Source organism: Cibotium barometz, chromosome 25 (genome assembly GCF_041138505.1).
Source record: "Cibotium barometz isolate CiBa-2024 chromosome 25, ASM4113850v1, whole genome shotgun sequence".
Taxonomy (NCBI): domain Eukaryota; kingdom Viridiplantae; phylum Streptophyta; class Polypodiopsida; order Cyatheales; family Cibotiaceae; genus Cibotium; species Cibotium barometz.
The window spans coordinates 18,639,225-18,662,511 of record NC_141070.1 but is presented as its reverse complement, the minus strand read 5'-3'; the positions used below and the strand labels follow the sequence as shown (position 1 = coordinate 18,662,511).

The 23,287-nt window shown below is 40.5% G+C and overlaps 1 protein-coding gene and 1 pseudogene across 2 annotated transcripts in view; one reads left to right on the top strand and one right to left on the bottom strand.

Moving 5' to 3' along the window:
• LOC147624324 (MADS-box transcription factor 23-like) overlaps window positions 1–23,287 on the bottom strand; it is an 81,212-nt gene that overhangs the window by 6,344 nt on the left and 51,581 nt on the right. The window lies entirely within an intron of this gene.
• On the top strand, window positions 1,890–3,915 carry LOC147624325 (uncharacterized; annotated as a pseudogene).

The window sequence follows — 23,287 nt, the reverse complement described above, 5'->3', positions numbered from 1 at the left end:
AGGTTGATGTTTCTCAAAGATGCCATGTCTCCTTGCTCAAATAAGAGAAGAACAATAATATAAAAGAAAAAATCTCTCACTCACTAGGCTTGCTAAGTAGAATCACTCATACTACAAAGCTTAGGTATAGAGCAAGGTTGGGCTCTAACACCATGTGAAAGTATAGAGATGGCAATGGGGTATAGCTTCAGTACTTAAAAAATGATAATGAAGTACAAATCAGGTCTAGATATGATTGGAAGCTGACAATAACAAAACTCTCAAGTACAACACTAATCTCAATCCAATAAGAATTAAGGCCAAGGGAGAATCACTCAATCCACTCTCAAATGAACTTTTCTAGGACATAAGAGGATTCCTAAGTTATTCTCTAGAAATATTAGCCAGGATTATACAAGGCTTATTATAATCAGTGCTTGATATGTGCTTTTATAGTTGCCTAACTACAACTATGAGCTGTAGTAAAACTACACTCTGTAAAGATTTTATTGGTGTAACCACACAAGTGATTATCTTATCAATCCCTCGAGTAATATTTTAGATCTTGATGTTTAGAAAAATTTTGTAGCAGATTCCCAACTTCATCCAATGACTGCACTTTCCTATAGATGCCCACCAATTTAACATTAGGAAAATTTTGGACTCAACTTTGCGCCCTCTAAGAAGTGCCAACTAAGCTTAGAGAGAGATAATCCAAAAAGCCTAAAAAATAAGGTGAAATTTATTTTGGCGTATTTTCTCTTGGCATTTTCTTGAGATATAGAAGATATATTTCTATTCTTAAATGTACATAAAAATGATAGAATATTGCGAGTTCTCAAAGTCTTCAATCTGTTCATGTACTATATGTACTACGTGAACAATGAATTGGTCAATTCTCCAAGTTTAATGGCTTATATCTCAAAATCTCTACGTACAAGCCGAAATAGAATATTTCTTGAAAATTGAACTAAGGATCATCCAAAAATAGTTCGAGTTCCCTCCCTACAAGAAATTTCACCTCAAATTTTGAAGGTTTTCGATTTTCCTCTCTACAAGAAACTTTACTTCAAATTTTGAAGTTATTACATATATCTAAGTTTGCAAATATTGGTACCTTGAAAATCAAGGTTTTTCTTGCAAATTAGTTTGACTCTTTACTTCTTTTTACTATTTTGGCACCTTTCTCTTTCCATTCAAATTTTTCTACTAATCAAGAGCAAGGAAGAACACAGAGGGATCAAGAACAAGGAGGAATACAGAGAAAAGAGACATTTATAACCTGCGCATCGAGCTTGGACATGAATATGAATCTCTAAGTAAGAGAAATAAACCTAATACTTTGTGTACTGCTTCTAGAGAAATGTTGAGGATACAAGGGAAGAAAAACATAGATTTATGGATTGATGGAAGGTTATATCCAAAAGACCCTTTTACAAATTCCACACCCCCATTTAAGAATATGACATCTCTGCTTAACTTTGTTGGAGATGGCTATAATGGACTCCTAGGATAGCAACAAGAAATGTTATTAAATTAGAAAGAGATTTGTTTGAGAAGGAGAACATTCATTTGAAGAAAACCATGGAGCATTGTGTGCAGAGGTTATTAAGCAACAAGGAAACCATTTCAGGGCTTGAAAAACAAATGTCTAAATTAAGACAGAAGCAGACCTCATTAGGTCTCCGTAGATGACAAAAAAAACTAAGCGATATTGAGAAAATGAAGCTAGAAGGTGGTGGCATCAAGAAGAGAATACATGCAATCAAGGAAGCTCCTTTCTATTAACTGGTTTATTGTTTCTATTGTAATATTTTATGAATACCAATCATTATTACATATGTTCATGTATATCAATTTTTGCATTTCAATATGATATCAGATCATTATTGCACCCTGATAAAGAATCAATGACAGAACCTTCTGGCGCACATTTAAGTCTTCTTTTAGATCGCCAGTATGCAAAATCACTGATGAATGAGAAGAAATATGAGAAGGTCTCAGAAAAGCAAATAGACGACTTTGTAAAAGATAATCAACTCAATCCACAGGACATCCAGGCAATAGTTGATGAGACTGGTATATCACACAGAGGGTACTCAGCCATTTATAAGACTTTGCAGGAAAAGATGAAGGATTCTAGTATGAAAGGATCATTATTGCCAAATCCTTCTTTCATAAAAAAAATGCGTAAACAAGTAAATGAAGAGATACTGCAAGCACTAGGAACCCCATTTCATATTGAAGACACCTATGCTGTACCAACAGGAGATGTGGTCTACAATAGATACAATAATATTTTCTACGACTTTGAGATCTTATAATCATATGCTGTTCAATTGTTTGAAGTTACTCGTGAAGAATGTGATGGTGTCCTCAAATTTCAACTAAAGCTTGATGAGTGTCGAATTGTGAAGGAGAGAAAGTTAGAAAGGTTTACCATCACACTGATGAAGAGGACACTTGATACATGTATTCTAAAAGATAATCCTAGATGGTTGAGTGTTCAATCTGAAAACAATATATTGTTGTTGGGATCGTTTGAGGTAAAATTTAGTAGGCTCGGATATGTTTGTGAAAAAAGAATTACATATAAAAACACCAATGGGTGTTGCATTCCTATGTTTCTTATGTATTGCAGTAGAATCAGAGAATTTTAATGTTCTGCATTAGGTCTTTCATAAGACATTGATACCCGAGATCATCAGTGACCGAGCAGAGAAATGGTAAAATCTTGGATGTGGAAGGCATGGAACAATATAAGCTGGAGTGGCATATGGCGGGTGATCTTAAAACTCTGAAATGTATGCACAATGTGTCAAAGGGTGCCAATTCAAAAAGTCCCTACTTATATTGCATGTGCAGTACAAAGGTGTTTGATAAGAGGTATTGGAGGAAGGCACCGAATAGGCACTTGAAAGACCCAAACTTCAAGCCAATTCTCAGTATTCCATTGTCGCGTGTCCACATTTGTATCATGCATGATCTTTGCAGAATCTTGTTTTTATACATATGTTTTGCATGGACTCTACAACCCAATACAGCAAAGGTTACATCCATCAAAGCACTAGAGAAAGTTCTATCAAACATTGGTTTGCATGATGGACATACAAAAATAGAACAAGATGAAAAAAGGTCTAAGGATGGGAAGAATGTACCTAAGAAACCTTCCATTGGGAGTGTTAAAGCAAAAAGATTTCTATTTGATCCAACACAAGAAGGTTGTAGAAGAAGACGATCAGTGTGTAGATCGTAAAATACAACAGGTGGAAGTGCGTTCACAATACAGTAGTATACCATGCAGACAATGGTCAAGCAAGAACACGGAAAGCCAAGGTGTGGAAATCTCTAGACACTATGTTTAAGTTCTCTGACAAGAAAGTATTCGACGAAGGAGGACCATGAGATATTTCAAACAGTGCTAGATGAGTTCACGAGATCAATGATTGGTGCATGGACGGATCAACACATCACCCACTATATGGTAGATTGATTATGCATTGAACTAGTTTTTATACTGTATATTGAAAAATATACTAATTATTGTATTCTTTTATTCTCTTGAAGCATATTATATACCATCATACCCCTTGGTTTGGAAAGAAGTATGGTAGTTTATCAATATGGTCAACCCACAAAATGGAGAAAACACATTATCAAGCACGCTCTGGGTATTTCAATCATACAAGACATGGTGGAGGAGTAGAAAAAGCTATTAGTTTAGAGGAATTACATCAGTGGACATATAGGAAGCTTATACACAAAGTCAAAAAGAAGCAGCAATTCAAAGCATCCCAAATTAATCAAGCAGTAAATCTTGTGAATAAAGAAAGAAAACAAGATATATGGAGGAGATCTAATGCAAGTATTAAGCCTACAGAATGGCAAGTAACAAAACAAAGAAATGGGAAGATTTGGATACCCATAGATCCATGATTAACATTTCAAATTCAGAAATGATCATATGCAAAACTGTTTGGATTCATAGCTTTTTGCATCCTTGTACATCATGGATAATATGTCGGCAGCAGAATGGAACTCACTGTCCTTTACATATGAATCTAATAAGAGATACTTATCCAAATCTCGATCCACAAAATCTTCATCTTCCTGAAGATTCTGTGCAATGATGGCTAGACAGTAGTCTTCCCTTATGTCCAAGATAGCTTGAATATCTGTAATTAACAAATGTTCTTTGTTACCAATAGGAAATGTGGAAAGTAGAGGGATTGGAATGTCTCCTACTTCTTCTATCATAGAGGGCTATAACCACTAAGGTGTCTTCTCTTCTGAGCGCATCAATATCCAACTGCTCACTTAAGTCCCTCTCTGTAACCAAGTTTATCTCCTCCGCAATCTCTTGAACTTCATCTTCTGCTCTTGGAGGTTCCTCTGGCTTCTCCTCAATTTTTTGATTTGCAACTTCTTCATCCTCAAGCAGCACATGTAGGTAGCAAATAAATCCATAGTGGTAAGCAACGAGGCGACACTTGCTATTGTGAATGGGACACTTACTGTGTGTCTTCTTCTTATCATCAGGCACCTTTTAAACATCCCTATTTAACTTTTATCTCAGGGTTGTTGAAGGTACGATATCATTCACGTGCACGTACTGGACGCCGTCAAACATGACTGTACCACTCAAAGTGGTCTGCTGAAATTGCTGCCCTTTCTCTTCAAGATACGAATGAGCAAAAACGATCACGTCTTCCATGGAGAAATTGAAATTAAACATGCGTGAGATTTCAAGATGGCGATGATGCTGTCAAACTTTATATAGGAAGTCGAACAACTTTTCATCTGGGCTTTCTTGAAGGCCAGCATCCGACTACACCTTGAAGGCCAAAAGGTTCCATCTACAAGCCAGGAAGTCGAACAACTCTTCATCTGGGGTTTCTTGAAGGCCAGCATCCGACTCAACCTTAATCCCAAAAGGTTCCATCTACAAGCCAGGAAATATGTCAGGACGACAAAAGTTTTGTGTAAGATAATAAAGGATTAGCCAAGATCAGTATAACGTGATAAGCATTGGAAAAATCTCACCCCGACATCTCTAGTCGCGTTGTAGTAATTTGATGAAATATTAGTGAGAATGAAATTGGAAGAAAAAATGTGCCAAAATCACTGCAACACGATTCGTGTGGGAGAATTCCCAAGGAGCCCTTTTGTAGTGATTTGATGAAATATTTGGGAGAAATAAATTAAATTCTTAAAAATCTAAAAGCAGCAATCTTTGATGGAATATTTATAAAACAACTATACAACTTCGGCCAAATTTAAAACTCGAAAATATTCAAAAACATACCGTGAAATTCACTAGGAGAGCAAGAAGCAACCAACAAAGTTAACTCTAGGAGAGCAAGAAGCAGGGTGAAGGTGATGACAGGGAGAAAAATTGCACCAGATGACCGCGAGAAAAATTACACGAGCAAGAAGCAACGAATAATGAATGTTGGTCACCCACGAAAACTAACGGTCTATACACGTGGCAGACATGCATGATGGCACACCACATGCTCCGCGGACATATGATAACACGTGTAAAAATTTGATTGATCGTAATCATCATGAGTACAGTCCCACGTCCTTCTTGACACATGTGGACATGTTCTTTCGCACGTGTGTCGTGCTTGTCCTCAGTAAATGTAATACTCGTCCTCCGTGTAAAAATTTGATTGATCGTAATCATCATGAGTACAGTCCCACGTCCTTCTTGACACATGTGGACATGTTCTTTCGCACGTGTGTCGTGCTTGTCCTCAGTAAATGTCAAGTGTCCTTGTCTTTTACCACCGTTTTGTTCTGCCTCCTTCAGTTGCGTGTATTCCTCCGCCGTGTCTCATCTATGCCATCTTTGCGATTTATCAAGCAAGCATCCATCACTTCAACATTTTCCCTGCATAATTCTTTGCTAAGTTATCAAGCAATCACTTCTGATCTTAAATGTTATATTCAATCATATATATCATGTTTTACCTATGCTCATTAGATATTGGTTCAAACGAAAGACAATGTCTGACAAGTCACCACGATGCAAAGAATGAATTACGATTTTTTTTATGTGGCCATATTGCGTTATAGTGTTTTGGACATAATTTCTTGTCCTATACATTGTTCTGTGTCGTGTAAGTTATCTATTACTTATTTCCATGACCTAATTTATGAAATGAAACACTCTGTGCAAGAAATCACTACAAACGCATTAAGGGTATGACGATTAGGTCTAATATGCCTCTATCGCGATGTAGTGATTTGGACCTATTTTATCATCATAGGTGTTCTTAGGTGTATTGTTCTTGTGTTATTTTGTTAAATGAAAGGGTCTCTTTGAAAAATCAATATAACGCGAGGAGTTGATGTAGATTTTGTCTGAAATACCCATATCGCGTTGTAGTGATTTGAAGCTAATTCGTTATCCAAGTTAGCTTTTTCGATAGTTTTTGTATTATTATCCTATGTATTTATTGAGAAGCTTATCATGTAACATTATGACTATTTTTAGATGGCGCGTACGAAGAAGACTGCAAGGCTCTCATCTACAGTGATGATCCTCAATTAAGTAGAGAAGCTAGTTCAGGAACAAAAATGTCTCCACTGTGCTCAATGAGGAGACGCAGATACTACCAACATAGATCCGTCCTTCTTGAACTAAGGAAGGTGGAGAAACATATGCATTGGGCGGTTTCGAAGTTGCCATTCCAGCATGTAGTCCGGTCTATATGCAAGAATTTCAGCATTAATATGCGTTGGCAGGCCTCTGCCACCCTAAGATGTTTGCAAGAGGCTGTGGAAGACTGGCTTGTTGAGTTTTTTCAGGATAGCTATGTCCTTGTCATGCATGCACACAGAATCACTATGATGCCGAAAGACATGAACTCGCTTTGTAAGGAGGTTCGTGAACAAGCATGTGCAACTAGGCGCTCTTGAAATAAAAAGGCTACAAAGATCAACAAAGGGGATAGCCATGTGGTTATAAGAAGTGGGTCTGACAAGGGGATAACAACTAATGTATCATCTTTCTCATCAGACTAGGAACGATACTACCATTAATCCCCAAGCAAGAGAGAAAATAGACCCCCAATCGGCTACCCCAAAATTTAGCTATATATCCAAACTCAATCGAGGAGAAAGAAAAGCTAAGGGCTACTCAAGATTTGGTTGAGGGTTGTCAAGCTCAAATAGAGGATAAACCTTAAGCAATTCAACCTTATAGGAAGTTCCTCGATGCCTATCTTACAATCAGCCAAGGAAACCTAGGAGCTTAAAAAAATATCTAACCACCAAGCACTCCTGGAGAATACTGAAGCTGACAACATACCCTATGAGCCATAAATACTTGAGGATGGTCCAAGAAGAAATCAATTGGCTCATAGATGCCATATTCATATGTGAGATAAAGCACCAATTGGGTCTCACCCATAGTGATAGTTGCCAAAGAGAATAGAAAATTGAGAGTGTGTGGACCTCAAAAAGCTCAATGCCACCACAATACGGGACCACTATATCCATTGTCTTTCATATAACATGTTCTCACCCATAGTGATAGTTGCCAAAGAGAATGAAAAATTGAGAGTTTGTGGACCTCAAAAAGCTCAATGCCACCACAATACGGGACCACTATATCCATTGCCTTTCATATAACATGTTCTCAAATGGGAAGGAGATATAGAGAGATCAAATCCTACTCATTGTCTTCATGTATGCAAGAGTGAAAAAGAGAGAGAGCAAGAAGAAGAAGAGGCAAGTGAAGAGGTCATCACCTACATGCATACACAAACACAACCAAGCAAGCAAACATGCAAACTCACAAGATCACCACCATAGCCGAGAGAGAGAGAGAGAGAGAGAGAGAGAGAGAGTCAATTGTGATAATGGGATTGTCCATTTTCATATTTCATAAGTGACATATATACATGAACTCTCTTTTTACAATGGCCAACCGTCCATTTAACAATTGGGGCCTAAAATTGGTTCCAAAATTTGCACCATTCGTGCATCAATAATTGTAACTAGCCTAAGTAACTTATCATATCTAAAACGAAGGGATACTAGGCTAAAAAAATCTTTGTTCATCACTATGACCCTGTGTGCATGGGCCGCAAGAACGTAACTATCCAAAAAAAATTCAATCATCCAATCCTCTGCGGCCTCCTGTAAGCAAAACAGGGCCGATGCCTTCCACCTAACCAAAATTCCATTTCGCTCACAAATTCTCCTGACAAGCCTCTGGAAAGGTGATCTTGGCATAGCAGCACTCCAGTGCTTCATAAATCGTGCGATTTCTCACATCACTGACAAATGCTCTACGAAACCCCTTTGTCTAGGCTGCTGCAATTTGGATAATCCGGAAGGACTACTTGATTTCCTCGATCTTGAGGCATTCAAAGTGCCCATCTTCTTCCCACTAGATGAGGGACCTGCATTGTCCTTGGGTCTAGCTGTATGCTTTCAGTGGCCGTTCATCTAGCTGTATGCCTTACACAAGAATCTGCAACAAAGTTTTAGCTAAGGAGGAGGATCCCATTGAACGGAAAGCTCAGAAGAGAATTAGAACAGGGAGTGAGAAAGGAGTTGAACAAAGTCCAAGGATAAGAGGAGAAGAAACCTGTTCTACCAGTGTTACCATCTCAGAATGTTGCATTGCCAATATATCAGAAAAAGTGGGTTCAAAATGAAGCAAGACTCTACCCTAGATGAAGAAGGCTTATTGTAGGTTTTAATAAAAGCTCAATTGCATTTAACTATGGAACAAGTTTTCAGCTTGGTACCAAAATTGAAGGAAAAGCTTATGGCAAAGTGGTTGGCTAGCAATGTGTTAACAGTTTAGAGAGATGATGCAAGGGTTCCACCAAAACCATCCCAAGTGGAGGATGATGAGTACACACAATCCCTCTGTTGGATGTTAACCTTGGAAACTTGAACATTAAGGGAGCCTTATTAGATGGAGGTTCAGGTGACAATATCCTTCCAGAATCAATTTGTAAGAAATTGGGGATTTTTGAATTTGATGATGCACTCTTTCAAGTGAAAATGACAGATCAGAGGAGGGTACAACCTATGGGAATTGTTAGAGGGAAAAATTTATAGATTGTTGGACTGAATTTTGCAATAAATTTTGTTGTCTTGAAACTTGAGGAGTCAGAAAATCATTATACCGTGATTCTGGGAAGAGCCTGGTTGAGAGCTTCCAAAGTGAAGCAAGATTGGGGAGTTGATCAGATTGTGATAAGGAGAGACAAGAAGGTGGTCAAGTTGGACACAGTTTACAAGAAGACCATACATTGGGCTTTCACACCATTGCTTGTGGAAACAATCAATATGATACCAGAACTATAGGAGGATGACGAAGAAGAATTTTTGAAGAGCAATCCATCAATGGTGCCTATTTTTGAGATGGATGTTAAGCAGATTGTGCAGCAGTATGTGTTTCAGAAGGAGTATGAGCCAGGAAAACTCCAATTATGTCAAATCATGGATTGATCAAAGAATGCAGGAAGAGATTGCATTAAATCAAGATGAGGAAAGAGTAGAAAATAGAAAGGAAGGAATTGAAGCTGTGATAAAGCTGAAAAAGCTTTTGTAAAAATTAGTAAAAATCTAAAACGACAGTTTAAGAAAGATCTTAAAAGCCTTTTGTTGGAATTCAGGGATATTTTTGCATGGCATTATAAAGATATGAAGGGAGTGGATCCAAAATTTTGCGAGCACAAATCAATTTGAAAAAGGATGTTGTACTTGTAGTTTAACAAAGATACGAGATGAATCCAAAATTTTCCAAAGAAGTAAAGGAGGATATTGATAAGATTTTGAGAGTGGGTTTTATATATCCTGTACATGCAGTCACTTGGTTGTCACCAATTGTGGTGGTTCCTAAAAAGCATGGATAGATCAGGGTGTGTGTGGATTATAGAAAGCTGAATGCAGTAACCATCACAGATACTTTTCCACTACCATTTTGTGACACTTTGCTTGATTTAGCTGCAGGACATGAGATATACAGTTGTCTTCGGATTTTGATGGCACTTGAAGATAAATTTGGTCTCAAAATGCTCCTCCTACATTTCAGAAATGGATACAACAGATGTTTGCACCATTTCTTACAACTTTCATGACAGCTTTTCTATATGATTTCAATGTGTTTGGAAAAGTGGTGGATCATATCAATCATCTCAGGATGTGCTTTGAGAAGTGCAGAATGTCAAGATTGGCATTGAATCCATCCAAGTGTGCATTTGTAGTAAGCAAAGGAATTTTGCTCGGATATGTTATTTCAAAGACTGGGATGGAGATTGATTAAAGGAAAGTTCAAGCAATACAGGATACTGTACCACAAAAGAATGTGAAGTAGCTCGGAAGATTCATTGGACAAGTCAAGTGGCATAACAAGTTTTTCAGATACCTCACCCATGTTTGTCAACCTTAAACAAGATTAACAAAGAAGAAGGTGGTTGTTGTATGGGGGGAAGAACAAGAAAAATAATTCAGGCCACTGAAAAAGATGTTGGTAGTGGCACCAATTTTGTAGCCTCCTGATTGGAATCTAGAATTTCATATTTTTTTGATGCATCTCACATTGCAGTGGGAGCAGTACTGATGCAGGAGAAAATAAAAGGTTGGTTTAGACCAATATACTATGCAAGTAGAGTGTTGGCCACTACAGAGCAAAACTATTGAGTACAAAAAGGGAGGCATTGGGAATGGTCTATGCTTTGAAGAAGTTTAGAAATTATCTTCTAGCAAATAAGGTGATTTTTCACGTGGATCACCAAGCCCCTCTATACATGGTCTACAAATCACAGTTGTCACACAAAGAATGGCAACGTGGGTAGTTCTCTTGTAGGAGTTTGATTACAGTGTGGTTCATACTCTTGGGAGAACTCATATGGTTGCAAATTATCTTAGCATATTGGAAACAGGACAGAAACCAGATGGAATATCAGATGACTTTCTTGATTCTGATATATTTCAGGTTGAGACTTTGGAAATGGAAAATTGGTATGATCAGATGATGAGTTTTCTGATATATGGAATGTTTCCTAAATCAATGAGCAAAGATAAAAGAAAGAATTAGGCTGTTAAAAGCAGGTCATTTCTGGTTATTGTATGACTTCTCTATAAGAGGAATAGATTAAGTGATAAGAAGGTGTGTGCCTAATTTTGAGCAATCAGCTGTATTGAAAGAAGCACATGAAGGGTTAGCTAGAGGTCATTGTTTTGGAGAGATAACAAGAAGAAAAGTTTTTCAAGTTGGATTGTGGTGGCCATCTGTTCTGAAGGATGTTCATGAATTTGCTTGACAATGTATCCAGTGTCAGAGAGAGGGAAAGCCAACCCAAGCAGATAGAATGACTCATCAACCTATTTTACCATTAGAATCATTTCATAAATGGGGAATGGATTTTGTGGGGCCAATAAAAATTGTAGCAAGCTTTATAGACAATAGATACATTCTGGTTGCAACAGATTATTGTACAAAATGGATGGAAGCATTAGCATTGAAGGATAATAAGGCAACAAGTGTTGCAAAATTTTTGTACAAGAACATTATGACCACATTTGGATGTCCTATTGAACTTGTTTCAGATTAGGGATGGCATTTTATAACAAGTTGATTGAAAAGCTCACATTGCATTTGATTTTGCATAAGAAATCAACACTGTATTATCCAGCTACAAATGGTCAAGTTGGAAGTTCAAACAAAATTATTTTGAAGATTCTAAAGAAGATTGTGTCAGATAACATAAGAGATTGGAATCAAAAATTGGATTCTTCATTGTGGTCATTCAAGATAGCATTTAAGGTGACTACAGGGTTAACTCAAGTCAAGCTTGTTTATGGTTTGGAAGTTGTGGCGCCTATGGAGTTTTTGGTAACAAAAAGATGCCCAATTACAGGTAGGAGAGGAGCGTTCCTCCCAACCAACACCTATGTGGAAGATGTCCATCACCCTAGAACAAAAATGCAATACCTTAATGGATGATGCCATTGAATTGTGCCCACGCTCTCTACTCCTCCCCAACGTCTTGAACTCAACTACGGTGTCCTCCGGCTCAATATTCTCTAACACAACATTTTCCTCGATGACCCCTTCACTTCATCCACTCTCTCCTACCTCATCACCAAACTCTCTTGCACCTCCCTCTTACGCTCTTCATCACCCTCTTTTTCAAAACCAAGTTTCCTTTGACAACCCCCCCACCACCAACCCCTTCACATTTCCCATTCACCCTCTCCCCCCCAATCTCATCATCTGGGCCACACTTCTAGAGTACGGGCATGCCACTCTTCTAGAGTACGGACATGCCATTGATATTGATGCCTCCAATGACCTTTTAGTCCCCATGGCCTCTTACCATACCCCTATGACTCTTCATGATCCCTTTCCACCCTTTCCTTTTTGGAGCAATTGGGCTGGACAATGATATACTATGCTTACGAGACCCTTCACCACTAAACCCTCCCCCTTAGTCCCCCTATGTCCTCCTCATCCTCTACCAATGCTAGTACTGCCAACCAGAAATCATCGTCGTCACCGCCATCATCCAATTTGATGTCTCACATATTGCTTTCCCCTACAACATCACCATCAAAGAGGCCCTCATGGCCATGAATTTCATCTTCTCAAAATTCCTCGCATGTAATCCCGTTAACAACGATGCTAATGACGGTGATGAAGGAAAAGATCCTCCCACCACAATAGATCCCCCTGCCTCCCACTCTCCCTCTCCTCACCCTCCACCTCCTCCATATTCCCACTCCACTCCCATCTCAACCCCAATTCTTTACTGCCTACCAAACCACCCCTAGTGGTGCTCACCATCACTACTTCAACCTGACACCCTACATGCCAAACCACACCTAGTGGTGCTCACCATGACTACTTCAACCTGACACCCTACATGCTAAACTACTGGTGGGCACTAGCTCCCGCCTTCCACATCTTTCCCCACCACACTACCCCTTTTTTCCCTCACATTGTACAACCCTTGCTAATATTAACTCGCCACCCCCTTCATCAACACCCGGGCACCCCCTTCCTCCATCCATTCTGGATTGGTCCTGCCCATGCCCCCTACCATTGTTTCCTTTATCTCGGCACACCCACCCCCTCTCCTTGATGCCACACTCGGCAATGCGAGGAGGGAATTGCAACCCAACATGCCATGCTCTTTGCCCAAGTTGATCAACTCCAAACCTAGCAAGACCACCAAGCAACCCTCCTCGTTTGCCAATATCCACCATCTACAAACATCCTTGGAGGACTGCGAGCATACCTGCATCGATGCCCTGACCATCGTCACATAACTCCAACAATAACTCCATGCGGCTCACGAAGATACCTAATCCGTCCACCACGCATGCTCCCTCACCCAACACAAAGCTCAGGACATGTGCCACCAAGCCCACAAGGATGGGGATGGTAGTAAAACAAGATCTATGCCTCCTTCAACTCCTATAAATAGGTGACTGAGGAAACAATGCAACAAAAAGATGTCCAATTATGGGTAGCAAAGGAGCGTTCCCTCCAATCGCAACAACTAGCACCTCTAGGGAATATTTTTGTCACCCTCCAACAAAAAGTTGATACCTTAATGGATGATGCCATTGAATTGACCACCCTCTCTACCCCTCCCTAGCATCTTGAACTCCACTACCGTGTCCTCCAGCTCAATATTCTCCAACACAACATTTTCTTGGATGACCCCTTCACCTCATTCCACTCTCTCCTACCTCATCACCAAAATCCCCCCACTACCCTTAAGCTTTTCATCATCCTCTTTTTCAAAACCAAGTTTCCTTTGACAACCCCCCCACCAACCTCTTCACTCTTCCCATTCACCCTCTCTCTGCCAACCGGATCATCTGGGCCAAACTTCTAGAGTACAGGCATGGCACTAATATTGATGCCTCCATTGACCTTTCAGTCCCCATGGCCTCTTCTCGTACCCCTATGACTCCTCAAGAGCCCTTGCCACCCTTGCCTTTTTGGAGCAACTGGGCTAGACAATGATATACTATGCTTACAAGGCCCTTTACTTCCAAACCCTCCCCCTTACTCCCCCTTATGGCCTCCTCATCCTCTACCACTGCTAGTACTCCCAACTAGAAATCATTGCCGCCACCATCATCATCCAATTTGACAACTCACATATCGCTTTATCCTATGACATCACCATCAAAGAGGCCTGCGTGGTCATGAATTTCATCTTCTCAAAATACCTGGCATGCAACCCCATTAACAACGATGACAATGACATTGATGAAGGAAACAATCCTCCCACCATAGTATATCCAACAATGTGGCATCATCTACACAGACAATGTGGCGATTACATCAAGCCCCTCTTTGATACTCGACCCCTCACATTTGATCTTATGGATGAGAAGCCGATTTGGCGGGGCGACCGTTCTTACTCAAGCCACATATTTGGGTTGAGTACTGCAAATCCCTCTGCAACCTCCGCATCATCCCAGCTTACCTACCCATTCGTCATGGCTAGGCTTGGGATGTTTTCTGGAACAAACGAAACGAGAACCCTAAAATCTAATTGAACTTTTCATGGCTCCTCCCTCCCACAACCTAGATCCCATGCACGGAGAAAAGTATTCTCACTCAAATGTATGCTTTCATCAGCATATATGATCAGGTGCCAGATCTCGTCATTGTTGCCACCATACACCTCTTCAATCTCATCATCATCCTATTGGTGGATCTCCCCTAATGGCCCCATTATCATGAAGGTGCTCAAGGCCTCTATTTCGACCTAAACAAAGGCACCACCATGAAGCAACTTTTTGGCTACTACGAGTGCATACAATGGATGCATGTGTGGCGTCTCCAAGACATGATGGAGACTGCATTTTGGAAGATCTACAAATCTTTCATTAATTCCCCTAGTACCCCGTCGTCGCAGGTACAATTTTGTCCATACATTCTCCCTCTACTACCGTTGATTATTCTTTGAGGATGGACTTGAAATAGGGATGAGGATATGTTAACCTCAATGGTTAACATTATTTAAAATCGTGGTTATGCTTCATGTAACTCACTTTTATGTAAACCACACTAAGAACCTCATGCTTCAATTTTTGTTGCCGGAGTTCTATGTGCCCTATCATATTAGAGGAAAAAGATGTTATTTCTTGATTCATGCTGAGGAGATAAACATTTTGTTTGATCCTAGAACTGAAGTCAGCGACAAAATGCCCAGATGTGTTTTAAGGTATACTCTTTTCTCTATCCTCCCACAATTTTTCATTCTTGGCTTTTAAAAGTTTATGCCTAACTCTTGATATGTTTTCTTGTGAAGTTTTCTTATTTCGCAATTGCCCGAGAATGTATAGCATCGAGTGTTCTACATTGATTCGCTAGTGTCAACACTTTTGCTAGTAGAGTCAGTTCCCTACCTTCATGTGCTGAACTGGTTTCGGAAGGTCTAGCTGGATGATGCTCGAGTAATTTTTTTGGCATATCATGAAAAGTGAGTTTGTCCCTGTATCTCTCTTGCATGGCATTTATACGAATCACCATACACGAGTTATATAGTGCTTCCTTTGGCATGTGCTCTCGCTTCACACTGAATCGATTCACCCCAATGCGAGGAGGCATTTTGTTTTTCATCTCGCTTGAAACTAATAGAAATCTATTTGGATGTGATGCACTGCCCATTGGAGTCTTGTTCTAGTCGATGTGAAGACAATGTTATTTACCTTACAAATTCAACATCTGGTGTCCATGGCAATGTTTTGCTATGAGTTAAAATCATTAGGATACATATTATTGTTTAAGTTAGGAGTTCGGATTGATCAAGATATTGATTGGTCTTTGTTTGGAGTGGTGTCAGGAGACTAATTGCCGCTTATGAGAGCCTGAGCATGGACACCGACACCCTAGAGCGAGCGACCATTCAAAGGGTTAGTGTGCCCAAACAAGATGATGATTATAGCTATGGGTGGAGTGTTGCTCTCAATGCATTGTTGCTGGTATGGAGTAATTTTCAGCTCCCTTCAGAGGATGTAAGCATTTTTCAGCTCCCATACGTATGCGTACTCTTGTTTATCTTCTTGTATATATTGTCACGTTGATCTTATGCCTTGATGAATTGTGATGGCAGTTTTCATCCATGTCTCGTTACGTGGACCTAGACGTCCAAATGTTTAGGGAGGAAACGATTGCAAAAATGATCAAGGTCGCAGAAGCAATGTCTCCAGATGGCCCAATGGACTTCATCTCGCCCAATCCACGAGGAGGGATAGTGTGCCCAAACAAGATGATGGTTATAGCTATGGGTGGAGTGTTGCTCTCAATGCATTGTTGCTGGTATGGAGTAATTTTCAGCTCCCTTCAGAGGATGTAAGCATTTTTCAGCTCCCATACGTATGCGTACTCTTGTTTATCTTCTTGTATATATTGTCACGTTGATCTTATGCCTTGATGAATTGTGATGGCAGTTTTCATCCATGTCTCGTTACGTGGACCTAGACGTCCAAATGTTTAGGGAGGAAACGATTGCAAAAATGATCAAGGTCGCAGAAGCAATGTCTCCAGATGGCCCAATGGACTTCATCTCGCCCAATCCACGAGGAGGGATAGACCCCCCTGAGCCTCTTAGATGGGCTCCATACTTGGGAGAAGAGCCATGGCTCCATCCTAAAGCCTAGGCCTATGGGTTCTAGTGATATATAGTTTTTTCCTTATCGATGTGTTGTTGGATTGCTTCTTCCAACAAATGTACTCCACTCTGTAACATGCTATTTGTAAATATACAACTACACATGTACATTTATATTTTTTTACATATATTTAGTGTTATTGGAGAGAGAACATCAATTGTAAATGCACTTTTAATTTGAAATGATGTAAGGTACATTGATTAGGTGCATTTACATCATTTTCAAATTAAAAGTCCATTACAATTGATGTTCTGTCTTCAATAACACTAAATATGTGTAAAAAAATATAAATGTACGTGTAGTCGCATATTTACAAATAGCATAATACAGAGTGGAGTACATTTGTTGGAAGAAGCAATCCAACAACACATCGATAAGGAAAAAACTATATATCACTAGAACCCATAGGCCTAAGCTTTAGGATGGAGCCATGGCTCTTCTCCCAAGTATGGAGCCCATCTAAGAGGCTCAGGGGGACCTATCCCCCCTCGTGGATTGGGTGGGATGAAGCCCACTGGGCCATCTGGAGGCATTGCTTCTGTGACCTCGATCATTTTCGCAATCATTACCTCCCTAAACGTTTGGATGTCTAGGTCCACGTAACGAGACATGAATGAAAATTGCCATCACAATTCATCAAGGCATAAGATCAGCATGATAATATACAAGAAGATAAACAAGAGTACGCATGCATATGGGAGCTGAAATATGCTTACATCCTCTGAAGGGAGCTAAAAAATACTCCGTAGTAGCAGCAACAATGCATTGAGAACCCTCCACCCACAGCTATAACCATCATCTTGTTTGGGCACACTAACCCTTCGAATGGTCGCTCGCTGTAGGGTGTCGGTGTCCATGCTCAGGCTCTCATAAGAGGCCATTAGTTTCCGAACACCACTCCAAACAAAGACCAATCAATATCCTGATCAATCCGGACTTCTAACTTAAACAATAATATATATCGTAATGATTTTAACTCATAATAGCAAAACATTGCCATGGACACTAGATGTCGAATTTGCAAGGTAAATAACATCGTCTTGCACATCGACTAGAACAAGACTCCAATGAACACTGCATCACATCCAAATAGATTTCTATTAGTTTCAAGCCAGATGAAAAACAAAATGCCTCCTCGCATTGTGGTGAATCGATTCAGTGGTGTGAATCGATTCAGTGGTGTGAAGCGAGAGCACACCCACCTAGTGCCATCTTGAAGTCAAGGATCCTTCCTTTCCAATGTTTGGCCAAGTCTTCAGATGCCTTTCCCTTCGGTAGTGGCCACGTTTTTCTGGCTGTATATAGTCCTAAGAGTACTTCCTGTATACTTGGGGAATCCATTCTTTGTTCTCGTCTTTTATGTTATACAACACAACAGATGAGATACTACTCCTTGCTTGTTTCAGTCCACTTTCGGTTGCCACGAAAGATTAACAGATGTATGAGAAAGAAGAAGTAGCAGAAAGTGGATGACTGAGCTAACCACTTTTGTGGATCAAGGAGGAAAGAAGAAAGGAGGGACGGTGTGTCCTTTTGGGTGCCAAAGATATTTCGAGTTTCAAAAGTGAAACCAACTTGAGGGAATAACCAGGAGATTGGGTATCTATCTATTCCAAGCATTCAAAATCATTAGTTCTAGGGGTGGTGGAAAGTTTTTTATTGCTCCACGTCTAACACAGGAATGTGAAAAACATTCTTTTATTGTGTTAGGTGGTGCTGACAAAAAAACGGTTTAAAATATTTGAAGACAAGGTGATGGTTTTTCTAATATTTCATGAAGATAAGAGTTTCTCCACATTTTAGGTGGGTTTGTACACAGAGGTCCCACCACCGGTGAATATCGTTGCTAGATTTCATGTCACACTCAATCTATGTGTCTATTATTATATTATTATTGAAACAGTCCTCTTTTGAGTCCAGAATTTTCCTAATGCTCTTGTTCTAATTCTCTTCTGAGCTTCCCGTTCAATGGGATCCTCCTCCTTTAGCTGAAACTTCAAGGGACTTCTTGCTACCCTGATTTTGTGACCTCTACTAATTGCCATTGAATCCACATCCTCCATGTCTTCAATTTTCATACATTGTGTACAACACACTTCCAATGAATTTACTGATTTGTTGATTCTGATTCCCTTCCTACCTTTCATTGTATTTGGCAATTGGAATTCCTCTTTCATTTATGTGCTTCCACCCAAGCTCACATCTTGTACGCTGCCACTGCCTGGCAAGCCACAATAATTACAGTTGATATTAATGTTATGATTATTGTTATTGAAATTCCTCTATTGACCTCCCCACTGAGGATTTTGATTACCCCATTGAGAGTTTTGATTCTGATGCATAGGTTGACACTGATTTGGGTTTTGATTTCTCCTTGGAGGACCAGTAGCCCTCCTATTCTGCTCAACTCCAATCTGATTTCTCCTTGGAGGACCAGTAGCCCTCCTATTCTGCTCAACTCCAATCTGATTAGCTTGAAAATTTGCATGTTGATTCATCTGAACAATGTTGGGTGGAACTCTCCCCCTATACTATGGAATATACTAACAATTGGCTGTAATATGACCTAGCTTTTGGCAAAGCTCACAATGTGGCCTAGATGCCTCACCCACTGGTGCCATTCCCAAGACTTTATTATTGTCAAGAATGTTCTTCTCCAAATCATCTTCCTTAAGTGTTTTGATTTTCTTATTGTATTTCTTCTTGATTTCTTGATTTTCCTTATTCTTCTTTGTTTTCTTTTTCTTCTCAATCCAATCCTCATCATCTGAGATGTCAGAGTTATCTTCCTCATCCTCTCAATCACAATTTTCTTCTTGTGAATCTTCACCGTCTTCTCCATTAGAGTCTTCTGACTGCTTCTTCTTTTTTGAAGACAATCCTAATCTCCTTTTTTGCCCCGTGAGTGCTGTATTCACCAGGTCATTAAAGTCATTTGCATTCGGAATGTCTCTTCGTGTCACAGAACTCTGAATTCTTGTTTTTAGGCCCTTACAAAAATAGTCTCCCAACTGTTTAGGAGTTGGCCTCTGATTTGCCAATAACCTATTGTACAAATTTCTGAATTTTTTAAATCTTCCACACCTAACTTACCCTGTTTCAGCCCCCTAAGCTTCTTGAGGATATCTTCAAGGGTTTTCTCCTTCTTGAACCTTACAAGAAAAGCTTCTTTGAGAGCATTATAGTTCGGGAAATGTTGTAATCCATATTGAGTAAACCATCCCACTACATGACCTTCCAATGTAGCAACAAAGTGTTCCTTCTTCACTTCATCTTGATATATCCCAAAACCACTAGCCTGACATCTCATTTGAAATCGACCAACATAGCTATCAGCATTAGCTTTTTTTGAGTCACTGAATTTGGCTGGGCCAATCTTGGGGTTTGTTGGGGCACTAGGCGGTGGAGGATTTGCCCACATGATTGGTGGTGGTCTTCTTCTTTTGGGAGTCTACTGTGGTAATGGATTAAAATCCAAATATCTCTTTGCCCTCAACAATTGAGCACTAAGTGCTCTTGTGCCAAGAAGCCTTGCCACTCCCCTAGTGATTTCAGCGTCTGGTGATGCTATTTCCTCCCCTCCTACAGATTCAAGGGGAATGACGTTGTTAGGCAAAATTTTGTAAAGATGTTTTGGGCTTGTGTACATATGGAATGTAAAAAAGCTTGGCCTTAAATGCCCTGGCAGATGTACAGAGTGGGTGGTTTGATAGTAGGCTAGTACATGTATGTTTTTTCCTGGAGCCTTGTATTTGAGTGACGTGTTCTCTTGCAAGATGTAAAGAGGAATCTCACCGTAGGCGTGGAAATATACCTTTGGACAAAATAAGTTGAGGACCCTTGTGTTAAAAAATTGATGCCTCCACGTGGAAGCACATTGGATTGCTAATAATGTGATGCCTAGATAAGTCTAGATGCAAATCCATAGTGCTCCATATTTAGTAAACCTATGGAGATGGCTGGAAGCGCATGGATAATAACATAATTAGCATTTTATAGCGAGTTCTTCCAGAACGAAGCCACGACGGCTAGCAAAGAGTGTGGCGTGTACGTCAACAAAAGAAGGCGACTGACTGAGAGAGGGGGAAGGGAAGCAACAAGAAAGGGGGAGTGAAAGTCTCCAACTGTAAGCAAGGAAGGAGAGCATGTCAGTAGTAGAGCCGTGGAGGAAAGGAACGCTGACTGGGTAGAGATAGCGGAAGGGATTGCAGCAGGGGAGAGAGAAGACTGGCAGTGACTGTGGAGAGGTAGTGAAGAAGAAGGTGGAGATTATGTCGACAACAAACGAGGGGAACCACCTATGGTGGCGAAAAGGCAAGCAGGTTGGTGTTGGCGCAACAGCTGGCGACAAAGAGAGAGAGAGTTGGGTTTTGAGTGGGCTACTGCGGTTGTGGTGGAGACACACAGAGACTGTGCAGAGTCGGCGAACAGAACAAGGTGCTGCTGGGGCTTGCTTGAACACTGGCAGTGGCTGGTGATGCAGGAGCAGAGGGTTGCTTTCAGTCAAAGGGCTTGCCTTGACGCGGGTGGCAACTGCAAAAAGAGGAGCTAGTTGTAGAAGGTGGTGCCTGGGATAGTGTGCTGGCGATGACTGCCGACTAGTGAAGGAGCCGCTTCCGGTAACAGGCGCCAACTACAGACCGAGACTACAGAGAATCAAGGAAAAAGCAAGGCATAAACTGAGGAGGAAAAAGTGAGCATCAATAGCCACTTCCAGGGTGGTAGCATCCACTGTGATAAAAAAACAAAGGAGAGGAGATGGATTTCCTGAGCCTGCCAACGTTTTGAGGGAGTTTGGGTAATTCATGGTCTTCAGTTCAAAGATGTAGATGCTGGCATGTTCGTTTTTGTAATAGTGTCTGTACTAAATATACAGTCTTGTGAACCTGAAGTAAAGCTTGGAGAGTAGCTTACTACAGACATGTATCTTGTTTTGGAGTTGGGTCCAAATATCCATGAACTGTATTTTGAAGATCCCTCAATGTTTGAGATTGTATACTCTGCTAGTGATATAGAGTATTGGTCAGTTGTAATTTACATAGATGAGAGAGTGGCCAGATTATGAGTGGGTGTTAGAGGAGGATGGTTCTGAGGATATTCTGGATATCCAACTTTGTAGAGACGAAGATTTGTTCTGAAAATAAAGTCTTGTTTGTGCTGTTTTCCTAGTGTGGGTGGTGTGGTGAATTGTGTGAGAAGTGTTCCAGCCAGTGTGCTGGTGGTGCCCCATGCTCGTGGTATTTCCAAGGCTGTTGGATGGATAGCTATAGAGGCAGGTGATTCCGTGTCCGAAATTTTCCACAGCTTTTTGGTGCCCCCACTGAGGATCGAACTCACGCTCTTTCCCCCAGAGGGTGTATGCCCCAGAGTAAAAGATTGAAGGAAGGTGTTTCCTGCTATTTTTCTTTGGTTTGAAGGTGAAAGCTAGACAAGATGATGTCGTATCCAAAATTTTTTGGTGGACCCAACGAAGATGTGATAGATTTCTTCGAAAAGATGGAGGTGGCTTGCATAAGTAATCATATTGAGGAGCCTGCTCAGGTACTCAGGCTATTGAGCATCTGCGTGAAAGGAGATGCAAGGACTTGGTACAGAACTTATGAGGAGTCATTGAGGGTTGTTGTTCCATGTATCGATATGACTGAGAATGGATTGAGGAGTGCACTCTTGAACAGGTTTAAGAAGATAGAAGACCTCGACAAGGTTTGGCATGAAGTGCAGGGGTTGACACAGAGCGAATGGATTGAGGAGTGCAGTCTTGAACAGGTTTAAGAAGATAGAAGACCTCAACAAGGTTTGGCATGAAGTGCAGGGGTTGAACAGGTTTAAGAAGATAGAAGACCTCGACAAGGTTTGGCATGAAGTGCAGGTTTAAGAAGATAGAAGACCTCAACAAGGTTTGGCATGAAGTGCAGGGGTTGATTATGTGAATAAATTCTCCTTTCTATGGGAGACTTTATGCAGGGCTTTGGGGGAAGACCACGTGCCCCCTCACATGATGAAGAAAAACAAGTTTGTAGCTGGGATTAAGAGGAGTATTCACTGGAAGGTAGAATTAAAGAAGCCTAGGTCTTATGAGGATGCGGTGGAGATTGCCAAATCAAAGGATTGGAAGTTGCAACAGATGAATCAGCTAGGGATGATTCCAGTTGTAGCACAGCTAGAGATCCGTAGAGTGGAGGCTACACCTATGAATGCAGTGATTAAGAGAGTGAAACCCGCTGAAGCCCATGCTATGCAAATAGTACCTCAAGTTGGTCAAGGAGTACCTATGGTTCCTGTAGGTTCTGATGAGGGATTGCGACAAGATATGAAACAGATGGTCGATCTTATGAAGAATTTGATCTTAAGTTTAATGGGAAGTACAGGTCGTGGACGTGGTAGAGGTAGAGGCAATAATCAAGAAGGGGGAGATGGACAAGCAAGGTATGGACGTGGTCATGGTAGGGGCCGTCATTTCATCCCTACATGTTGGAATTGTGGTGAACTTGGACATCTAAGTATAGATTGTGATAAGCCTCAACGAATGGGTGGTGATATGTACCCACTACCTTCATAGTTACCTAACAGGTCAAATGACTATGGTATTGATATCAGGGATCAAGCGGGTCCGAGTGGAATCACTGAAGAGGAG